Raw genomic sequence first — 12356 nt, forward strand, 5'->3', positions numbered from 1 at the left:
CGATGTTAGGGGTTCGAACCCCGCAACGAGTAATTCTTCAGTTTTGTTTTGATTTTATGTATATATGTCTCATACCTACGCTATATATATATATATATATTTGTTTGAATATCTGGTCACAAGAGTAGCTTGGCTCAGTAGTTTGGCTCAATGGTTTGGGCTGTGGCCTAAGCTTGAGATCGGGGGTTCGAAACCCCGTATCCCTGCATTCATGTTTTATTTCTTTTTTTGCGTGTTTTGCTTACGCGCGATGACGTCACCTAATGGAATATTCCATCGCAGTAACGGCCTATGCTCGCTGACATCCATAGACAGACTATTCCTTGTCAGTAACGGCATATTCTCCTAATGTGTCTGTGTATCTTTTGTTCATATTTGTCCCTTGGTGAAAATGTTGTGGAGACACCACGAGGTTGAAGAGGCGACTTGGGAACGTGAGGCTGAAGTCCGTGAGAAGTATTCGGAACTTTTTATCGATGTTTGAGAGTTGTGATAGAAATGTTATTTTGATATTAGGATGTATATTGAATTTCCTTTGGGGAGATTTTATTATAACTTGAGGTTAATCTATTTATTAACTATTTGGGAATTTTAGAACTGTTTCAGTGTTAATCTTTATGTGACTTATTGTGATTGGTTTTGTATACTTCTAGAGTAATAGGTAGACTAGTTTGTTAACTGGCCTAAAGAGCAGTTTTAATACTTGTCAATAAGTGAGCCAGTATAGTAAGAGTTGTTTAATTTGGGTTTGATCTCGTGGGTTATCGTAATATTAGTATGATGTAGAATAGTGTTGGTAAGGTATTGTCTGCTTTGTGATGGTTGACGGTCACTATTTGAGTTGATGGTTAGTGCTTTTGAAGAGTTATTATTTCATTTTGTTAAGGTCTCGGAGTAGTGATAATTATTTTGGCCTTGAGATGCATTGTGCATTATGCAATGGAGATAGTTCGTTGAAGTTGGGTTATCGCCAATAAGGTATGGCGTCTTGGTATTCTGGGCAGTCACTTTGTTATACTTAAGGAATTAGATTCTATTTTGTTGTTTTGGGTTATCGATGTGGATAGAAGAATCATTTAATGGTTTATACTAATAAGGGTTTATATAATCAATTGTGGTGTAAAGTAATGATTTGGTTCATTACCGGTGTACCAGTTGTTGGCTCAGGTAAAGGTCAAATAATTTTGTTGATGCAATGGTAAGTATCTGAGTGAGTTTGTGGATAACTGTAGAATGTACTACACTACTTAAATTTAATTTCAAGAATGAAATTTCTTTAAGGAAAGTATGTTGTAATGACCCAAAAAAGAAAAAAAATTTAGCAGAACTTCTTTGGAACGCTACGTGAGAATGATGAGTAGATATTTTTGCTTCCAAGACAATTGGAAAATTTTTAGTGCGAGGAATAAAATAGGATCCACCACTTTTACACTTTAGCTGATGCTTTAACAATTGCTCAACATCATGATGTTCAGTTAGTGGCACCGAAAAGCAGCATGTGGATGATACATTTTTCTTGGCCATTAAACATAACATAACTCAAATGGCTGAACCTTATCTCTCTCTCTCTCTGGGTATATATATACAAATATATATAGATCGGAGTATTAGATACACAAATGCAAATTCCAAGTGTGATACCTGAGTGAGTGAGTTGGTTTAGTAAATAGATGGAGTTAGTTCAGTGACAGTGTGTTTCATAGTTTGTATACAGTTTTTGCAAGTTGTGTCCTCGTCTTCAGAAGACTCAATATGTAGAGGATTCAAAGAGAAGGGCTCGAAATCAAAGTCAGTGGAAGAATAGGGGTTTAATAGAAAACCACTCAAAGAAATTTGCACCGTTGATTGTGAATGCTAGCAATGGAGGGGCGGAGGTGGAGGTGGTGGTGGTGGAGAAGCCGCCGAAACTGCAGCGATTTCAAGTGTTTGATGGTTCTCCAATGCCTTTCGGAGCCACTGCCCGAGATGGCAGCAATGGAGAAGTCGTCGGAGAGTTATGTTCCGATGCTGGTGATGGTTTATGCTGTGATATTTGAACCGTCAATTGTGGATAATCCTGATGTGCCGAGCTGCCAGTCGTACGTTCACGGCCGGTGCGATCCGCCGGCACTGATTCCGCTTCATATGCATAGGATTGAGATGGAGGTAGATTGTTATTTGGATACCGCGTTCGTTACGGTTAGTGGAACTTGGCGTGTTCATTGTGTTATGTCGAGCAAGAGCTGCGATTGTCGAATCATGATACCGATGGGCGACCACGGTTCAGTTCTAGGTGTCGAGGTTGATGATGGTAGAAGATCATACCATACTCAATTGATCCCAATGGAAGATGCAAAAGATTTAGAAAAAAGTAGCCAAAGCCAAAGATGGGTTCCTACTGAAACAGCAGATATACACAGTAAAAGTTCCCCAGGTTGGAGGGGGTTCAAATATTTTTATGAAAGCCAGTTGGTCTCAGAAGTTACTATATGAAGATGGTAAATTCTGCCTCAGTGTGCTATTTAGTTTTCCGGCATATGTCAAACCTGTTGGTAAGAAGATAGCTAAAAGAGAAAAGATAATGTTGAGCGTGAATCCTGGTACTGGGACAGAAGTTTTATGCGAAACTAGTAGCCACCCTCTAAAGGAAGTAGGACGCCAGGTTTAGGCTTCTTATATGATGCAAAAGTTTTGATGTGGTCAAGTGCTGATTTTTTTTTTTTTTTTTTTTTTTCTTGTGATGTTCTTTCAAGTAACATATTTGGTTCAGGTCTGATGTTTCTCGACTGCTTAGCTTGTTGGCCTCTGCTCCCTCTTTAACCACTGGACGTGTTGATTGTTTGGTCTGGAACCCTGCTGCAACTGGTTCAGGTCCTTTCTCTGCCTCTTCTCTTTATTCATTTAGCACATCTCTCCTGGGGCCTGATCTCACCATAACCAAATTTATTTGGTGCAACCCCTTACCCCCCAAAGTCCTTTTCTTTGGATGGCTAGCCTGGAAAAACAGAGTTAAAACTGCAATGTTCCTTCACAACCTTGGCATCCTAGGCTCCAATACATCATCTTATTTCATCTTCTGCAAATCTACCCCTGAATCTGCCAATCATGCTTTACTTCATTGTCCTTTCTCTTGGTCCATTTGGTCTGCTGTGTTATCTGGCTGGGGGATCCAATGGTGCATCCCATACTCTATAGCAGACTTATTTAACTGGTGGTTAAGTAGGAAGCTTAGGGGCTTTATTGCTAAAATTTGGAGAGCCATTCCTTTTGTTGTCCTTTGGTCTCTTTGGAAGCATAGAAATGATTGTGTATTCTCTAATGCCCATCCTAACTCAGTGGATCTGTGGGAACTAATCAAAATCAGGTTAGCCCATTGGCTTAAGGCCTCTATCAAGGACTTCCCCTTCTCAGTTTCAGATCTAGTTTGCAATTGGAGGAATATTAGGAGCTTCGTCTGAGTCTTCTGTTCAGCTTATCTGGTCTGTTCTAGTGCTGTTTTGGGTGAGTTTGGTTGGTGTGATTTAATTGAGGAGTCCGTTAGAAGCTTTAATTGAGGAGTCTTTAATTGAGGAGTTTATCTGCCTTATCTGGTCTGTTAGAAACCTCATCTGAGTTTGTGGGCGAGTTGCTGCTGAATTGCTCTGCTTCTGTTTTGGTCTGCTGCCTTTTTTGGTTTGTTCTGCTCTGAATTGCCTGGTCTGTGGGTGAGTTGGGCTGGTTTATGTTTTAAGTTATGGGTTATAACTTCTATGGGCGAGTTGCTGCTGAATTCCTCTGCTTCTGTTTTGGTCTGTCGCCTTTTCTGGTTTGTTCTGCTCTGAATTGCCTGGTCTGTGGGTGAGTTGGGCTGGTTTATTGTTCAAGTTACGGGTTATAACTTCTGTGTGATCTCCATGCTTTTGGAAAACAAAGCCACTCAACTGAAGCTGCTGCTATGTTTTAATTTCTGGACAGCACATTGGCTGCTGATGTGTTTTTTTTCTGGGTGTTTTACTTCGGTTGCTATCCCTTTCTTCCTCTTTCTTGTTGGTTTCTTGCCAACTGGCGCTATGTAATCTTTTTACCTTTTTGGTTCCATCAATAAAGATTTTCTTTGCCGATCAAAAAAAAAAAAAGTAACATATTTGGTAGTTTGCTACTGCAATCTGCATCTTTGAATGATATTGATCAAAGAGAGATGTTTTGCATTAGTCTTTTCCCCGGCAATAGTCAGAATAGGAAGGTTCTGCCGGGTCGTAAATTGAAGTGCTTTGGATCAAAACGTAGAGGGCCGAAAAAGCGTCGTTTGGCTCCAAGAAAATTTAATTTCTATTGTCGAAAAAGTTGAAAGATTCTTGGCTTGAGGTATGGATTTTCTTTAAGCTATATATATATATATATATATATTTGCAAGATTTAGATTATTTTTGAAATCATCATTTGATTTGTTTTGGAAAATGGGTTGTTAATTCAAGAAAAAGAGTGATTTTGAAAGTGAGTTCACCATTTGATCCTTTGAAATAGAAATTAAGGGTTTTGAACTATGTTGATTAAGGAAAGATGGCTTTGGTGAGATTTTTTAAATGTTTTGGAGATTAACTGTTTTGGTAAGAAAACTTAGAAAATAGGAGTTTTAAAAAGATTTTGAGAGATCATGGATAATGTTGTTATATTTATTTTGTATGTCAAAATAAATGGATGCTTGGAAATTTTCTTATTTATATTTATATAAATGATGAATTTTAGAAAATATGAGAATTGTTGTTCATTTTGGAAATTACTGTTCAAAACGTTGAAATAGTCTTGAAATGACTAATTGTTGAGGATACTTGAGAAGAGGGAATTGTGTTATTCCTTGGATGATGAATTGGACTAACAGTATTTATGTTCATCTTGTGTTATTGGCATATCAATTCATTTGATTACATTAAATTTTGAAAGTTGATTTAAAAACTTGCATTGAGAAAAGAGTGTTAAGAAACAAGTTTTCATGAAATGATTTGGAGTAAATACGATGGTAAGTCTTGAAATGTGGTGTAGATAATAGATGTCGAGACTTCCAGTTAATATTGGTAAAAATGAAAAATTGGTAGTACTTATATAGTCTAGTTGCAGACACCTGCCTAGGGATTGAAAGGTGGTGTAGATGATAGGTGTCGAGCCTTCCAGTTAATACTGGTAAAAATGACAAATTGGTAGTACTTGTATAGTCTTCTTGCAGACACCGACCTAGGAATTACCAGAGTTATATTTACCGCCCTTGAAATAAATTGTTGAGTTTTGAATAATTGAAATTACATGACATCATTGAGCATGATGGTTTTTAAAAGATGAAAATGTAATTTATCTTCAAAAAGGGCATAGCATGGCATGTGCATTCCATCTCTTGAGACTTGTATAGAATGTATATACTTTGTTAAGGATTTCCTACTGGGCTTTATGCTCACTCTAAGGGATTTTTGTGCAAGAAAAGATGTGGTTATGCCGCCTAACTAAAGGCGAGGAAATGTGTGTTGAGTTTACGAGACTCTCATTTTGCTGTGACTCTGCGTGTAAGCCAAGGGATGTATGTGTGTGGGTTTGAATAACTGTTTGGCATAACCAGGCTCAAGCCCTGGAAATTTGTAAACCCTTGGGGTATTTGTTGTTTAATTAATTATCATTGGATAAATCGTATTATCGTATGAAGACTATTTACATCATGTAATGTAAGCATGAGGATTTATTATCAGTTTTACTTTAAAGGTTCATGACTATTATATACCATTTGGTCATGAAAATTGGGGCGTTATAACTTGGTATCAGAGCGTACTAGGTTCGAATATTTTGGGTACATGGAGAGTGGTTAGTACCACAGTGGGTTTATCTCGCTTGATGGAGATATCTTTATGATAAGATGCTATGTGATAACATGTTTATGTGATTATATGGGTATGGGTTTTGATTTCGGAGATATTGATTGGGTCTGTGAGTTCCTAGAAGTCTAGTCAAAAGAGCACTTGATCACCGCTATTTCTGATTGGAACTCTAGCAATGTCATGGGACAATCATTATCTAGAAAGAAAATCTGTATGTGCTCATGTGACTATGCACTTATGTGGAATGAATTAACTGTTATCCATTGCCTTAGGACGTGAGTGAATTAGCTTCGGCAGAATTGTGACTGTGCCAATCTCGAGTGTTACCTTTATTAGGATGTTAGGACGTGTAAGGGGGAGTGGTAGGCATGGTAGGCCCAGGAGGCACAAGATGCCAATACCGGATGAGATTCCGGCGCAGGAGGAAGGGGAACAGGTAGATCAAAGACCTACTGGGCGTGTGTATGCTATTACCACGCCAGAGTTAGTGCCAACACCTTTGGTTGTGAGATGTACCTTCTTGCTCTATAATTCTATTGCCAATGTATTGATTTACACGGTTTTTCTTTTGTTAATACCAGTCAGTGTATATGAGTGTGTTTGGATTGTTTTGCTTCATTTTTCTTTCGTTAGGCCATGATTTTGATTCAGGTCAATATGGAATCAATGTCCAGTTTAGAGTTCAAAATTTAATCATTCTCATGTTTAGTCAAACAAAAAATTTTTCCAGCTCAAAGTGTTATGCCAGTTACACCATTGATGTGTAAAAAAAAAAAAACAAAATAAAAAGAACAATGCTGATGTTATTGAAGTTAGGGGATGACACCCTTGATTGCAGAGACAACATAAAAAGAGGAAAAAATAAAAAAGGATCTTGTTTTTTATAACAGCCACATGGCGACTTCACTTACTTTACTCTCCCGCCGAGCTCTTCCTTTTTTTGTCGCCATGGGAGACCCTTGAAGGCTCCGCTCAGTGTGTACAGGACCGTCGAGGGAGTTGACTCCCTACTGGTTGTCAAAGGCGAAGTATGAACGTGCTCCGAATCGGGTCATGACGGTGCTCTTCCGTTTCAACTCCTTATTCTCTGCCTTCAGTGCGCAAATCTCTGCTCACGCATCTTTGTAGATGCGCTGGAGTAGAGAAAGTTGGGCATTTAACTGTTGTACCTCACTGGTCCTATTTTGTAGCCGGTGAGACAATTTAATGACTGCAGTCATTGTCTCCATGCAAGATCCTAGTGTGAAGTGGTTGGCCTCAATGTCAGATTGAGCAGCCATGATTTGCTCAACTGACATCATGGGAAAGTTAAGAAGGGTAAGAGTGAAGGCACTTGGTCCAGGGAGGTTAGGAAGAGTAGGAGCAGGGACACTCGGTCCAGGAGAGCTTGGATCATTGAGGTCCGGAAAGAGAGTGAGAGGACGAGATAAGGCCACGTGTAGTGAGAAGTGTAAAAAGAAAGAAAGGGGAGTCAGAGAAATAGCAGAGAATAGACTGAGTTTTGGGACAACTTTTCTCCTACGTTCAGTCTCTCTTTTTCTCTCGATGAGGAAGAAGAAACAGAAGAGAGTGATGAAAAAGTAGGAGATGGAAGAGAATGATGAAAAAGAAGGAGAAATAGGTGAATAAGTAGAAGTGGGAAGATACTGATTCAGAAGAATGCAGAAGAGAAGAAGACAAGGAGGGAGAGATAGTAGAGGCGAGCAAAAATCGAGGAGAGCTGCTTTTGTCGGCCAATAAAGCAAAAGCAAGGCCGCGTGTCAGACGCAATTTTCGAAGGAAGAAAGAGAAGCGGGAAAGTTGTATACATATATGTATCTATATTGTATATTTACGTATTATATACAATTATTTGACTATTTTTGTGACAAGAGTGATTTGGTTATGTGGTCGGGTTCAGCGTCTAAGGATGGAGGTTAAGCCCGATGTTAGGGGTTCGAACCCTGCAACGAGTAATTCTTCTGTTTTGTTTTGATTTTATGTATATATGTCTCATACCTATGTTATATATATATATATATATTTGTTTGAATATCTGGTCACAAGAGTAGCTTCGCTCAGTAGTTTGGCTCAATGGTTTAGGCTATGACCTAAGCTTGTGATCGGGGGTTCGAAACCCCGTATCCCTGTATTCGTGTTTTATTTCCTTTTTTGCGTGTTTTGCTTACGCGCGATTACGTCACCTAACGGAATATTCCATCGCAGTAACGGCATATGCTCGCTGACATCCATAGACAGAATATTCCTTGTCAGTAACGGCATATTCTCCAAATGTGTTTGTGTATCTTTTGTTCGTATCTGTCCCTTGGTGAAAATGTTGTGGAGACTCCACAAGGTTGAGGAGGCCACTTGGAAATGTGAGGCTGAAGTCCATGAGAAGTATCCGGACCTTTTTATCGATGTTTGAGAGTTGTGATAGAAATGTTATTCTGATATTAGGATGTATATTGAATTTCCTTTGGGGAGATTTTATTATAACTTGAGGTTAGTCTATTTATTAACTATTTGGGAATTTTAGAACTGTTTCTGTGTTAATCTTTATATGTGTCTTAATGTGATTGGTTTTGCATACTTCTAGAGTGAGAGGTAGACTATTTTGTTAACTGCCCTAAAGAGCAGTATTAATACTTGTCAATAAGTGAGCTAGTATAGCAAGAGTTGTTTAAGTTTGGTTTGAACTCGTGGGTTATCGTAATATTAGTGTGATGTAGAATAGTGTTGGTAAGGTATTGTCTATTTTGTGATGGTTGACGGTCACTATTTAAGTTGGTGGTTAGTACTTTTGAAGAGTTATTATTTTGTTTTGTTAAGGTCTCGAAGTAGTGATAGTTATTTTGGCCTTGGGATGCACTGTGCATTAGGCGATGGTGATAGTTCGTGGAAGTTGGGTTATCGCCAATAAGAGATGGCGTCTTGGTATTCTGGGGAGTCATTTTGTTATACTTAAGGAATTAAATCCTATTTTGTTGTTTTGGGTTATCGATATGGATAGAAGAATCATTTAATGGTTTATACTAATAAGGGTTTATATAATCAATTGTGGTGGAAAGTAATGATTTGGTTCGTTACCGGTGTACTAGTTGTTGGCTCAGGTAGAGGTCAAAGAATGTTGTTGATGTAATGTTAAGTATCTGAGTGAGTTTGTGGGTGACTGTAGAATGAATTACACTACTTAAGTTTAATTTCGAGAACGAAATTTCTTTAATGAGGATAAGTTGTAATGACCCAAAAAAAAAAAAAAAAAAATTAGCAAGACTTCTCTGGAACACTACATGAGAATGATGAGTAGATATTTTTGCTTGCAAGACAATTGGAAAATTTTTAGTGGGAAGAATAAAATAGGACCGACCACTTACACTTTAGCTAACGCTTTAACAATTGCTCAACATCATGATGTTGAGTTAGTGGCAACGAAAAGCAGCATGTGGATGATACATTTTCTTTTGGCCATTAAACATAACATAACTCAAGTGGCTGAACCTTATCTCTCTCTCTCTAGGGGTATATATACACACATATATAGATAGAGTATTAGATACACAAATGCAAATTCCAAGTGTGATACCTGAGTGACTGAGTTGGTTTAGTAAATAGATGGAGTTAGTTCAGCGACAGTGTGTTTTATGGTTTGTATACAGTTTTTGCAAGTTGTGTCCTCGTCTTCAGAAGACTCAATATGTAGAGGATTCAAAGAGAAGGGTTCGAAATCAAAGTCAGTGGAAGAGTAGGAGTTTAATAAAAGAACCATTCAAAGAAATTTGCACCGTTGATTATGAATGCTAGCGATGGAGGGGCGGAGGTAGACGAGGTGGTGGTGGTGGAGATGCCGCCGAAACTCCAGCGATTTCAAGTGTTTGATGGTTCTCCAATGCCTTTCGGAGCCACTGTCCGAGACGGCGGCAATGGAGAAGTCGTCGAAGAGTTATGTTCTGACGCCGGTGATGGTTTATGCTGTGATATCTGAACCGTCGATTGTGGATAATCCTGATGTACCGAGCTACCAGCCGTACGTTCACGGCCGGTGCGATCCGCCAGCGCTGATTCCGCTTCATATGCATAGGATTGAGATGGAGGTAGATTGTTATTTGGATACCGCGGTCGTTACGGTAGTGGAACGTCGCGTGTTCATTGTGTTATGTCGAGCAAGAGCTGCAATTATCGAATCATGATACCGATGGGCGACCACGGTTCAGTTCTAGGTGTCGAGGTTGATGATGGTAGAAGATCATACCATATTCAATTGATCCCAATGGAAGATGAAAAAGATTCAGAAAAAAGTAGCCAAAGCCAAAGATGGGTTCCTACGGAAACAGCATGTTAGGTGTTATTTTTTGGCAATCCCGTTTGACAAAACTCCTTTGAATTGTAATTTTATTCGCATTTTTATTTCAGTGAGGCTATGAGTTGTTAGATGCGAATCCAACCCGAATTGTGCCTTTCAGAGAAGTTTGTGATGATAAAGCTTTCAAGATTGCCACTTCGCTGATTTTGACGGGGATCGAGCTGCCCGGTCAGCTCGCGGGGGTCCAGGGGGCAGCGCCCCTTGGCGGGTCCGGGGCAGCGCCACGGCGGGGTTGAGGGGCAGCGCCCCCGAAGCAAAATGCAAAAATGCATTCAAAGTTGCCTGTTCGATCATGTTATTTTTTTCCAGTTTTTCCAGTTTTAGCCTTCCCGCTCGAGCGGGACAAAGGGCGCTCGAGCGGAGATTGGAAGTTCTCAGCATCTCTGCAGTCGCATGTAAAAATACTAGAAGGTGTGATTTTACGCTCGAGCGGATGCTCCTACGCTCGAGCGCATCTCAGTTTGTTCGCACGCAGTTTTTGGTCAGTCCGCTCGAGCGGGCTGTGTTGAGCTCGAGCGGAGATCGCGGGACAGATTCTATAAATTTGCGTGTTGGGTCAGATTTTAGAAGAACTTCTCCAGATCTTCTTTTTGGTTTCTAGGGTTTATATCTGGGGATACTTTGTGAGTTTTCTTTGATGTTTTATTGAGTATTCAACTCATGTTCTAAAGAGAGTACATCAAAGGTTGTGTTTTGTTCTACAAAAGAGAGTGTTGTTCTTCTTCTTTCTAGACTGTTGATTGAGGCAAAACAAAAAAACAATACAGAGAGAGAGATGGGAATTTTACACCAAACCCAAAACCAAAACCAAACCCACAACCACAAATCAAAATCGACATTGAAACCCAAATTAGACAAAATTAGACAAAATCAAACAAAAATTCGAACTGCCATGAAATAATTGATGCACGTACATATACATATACATATATATATATATATAAATGTTGAAGACAAAGGTTTATACCTTTTTGATTGATGATTCTCTCTCTCTCTCTCTGCTCCTCTCCTCTTCTCTTCTTCTTCTTCTTTGTTCTTCTTCTGCAGTATATGGAAAAGAAAAAAAAAAGAAAAAAGAAAAATCCCAAAACAACGTCGTTTTGGAATTTCGGGCCACACGAGCCGCTAATCTTTCAAGCTACGTAGCGGGACTCTGAAAGAAAAGAGAAAAGAACTCCAAGTCTCCAACAGCACAATGAGCACAGAAGCATCACCAACAAATTTCATTTGTTTCCTCCAACTTTCATTCCTGTTAAATCAATAAAATGAAAAAAAAAAATAAAAAAATAAAAACTAAGATGTAAGAAATGTGTTAAAAAAAATGAAATACAAAATTCTTGAAGATGTATGTAAAAAATGATATCAACTATCACACAAATGACATACGTAAGGTGGGTCAGTCCAAGACTCTACGATTTGTCATCAGAAAAAAGTACATCTTGAGATTTATTTAAAATACAGGTTACTCCTTATAATTTTGAAAATCACAAATACTCTATTATAAAAAAATTTATTTAGCAGAATTAACAAAAAAAATTAAAATTTTTATCTACTCTTCTATACAACAATAAAATTATATGAATTATTAATTAAAATATATTTATAACATTATTAAAAACTATTAATTGATTTAATAATTTTTTTTTTAAAAAAATTGAGTTATTTGTTATGTGATTAAAAATTATGGAAGTGAAATGTAATTTTTAAAATTATAAGAGACAACATATATTTTAAGCAAACGTCATGGAGGTGTATTTGTAATTTATCTATAAAAAAAATAAAAAATAAAAAGGTAAATCAACTTGCCCAGTATATATATATTGGTTTTCAAATTTTTTCATATATCGGTAATGCTATATGGCCCAATATATATATAGGGAAAGAGTGAAGTTGTAGAGTTGAGGAGGAAGAAGAAAGTGGAAGTGATCGATTACACAAACAATGGTTGATTTTGAGATGCCCAGAGTTAGACTCGAAATCCACGGATTTGAGGTAACAAAACCCTAATTAGCCCTTTTTTTCTTCCAAATTCCCACCAATAATCGGCATTTGTTTCTGTTCAAACACGATTATGGAGCTGGAATTTGAAATTCAGATGATTATCAATATACATGTCGGTTCAATTCTTTACACTCCAATCGCATTTGCATCGAGAAATTTGTGTATGTGTGTGTAATAGAATATATATACACACATTA

This window comes from Camellia sinensis, chromosome 5 (assembly GCF_055761805.1).
Source record: "Camellia sinensis isolate YWXY chromosome 5, ASM5576180v1, whole genome shotgun sequence".
NCBI lineage: Eukaryota > Viridiplantae > Streptophyta > Magnoliopsida > Ericales > Theaceae > Camellia > Camellia sinensis.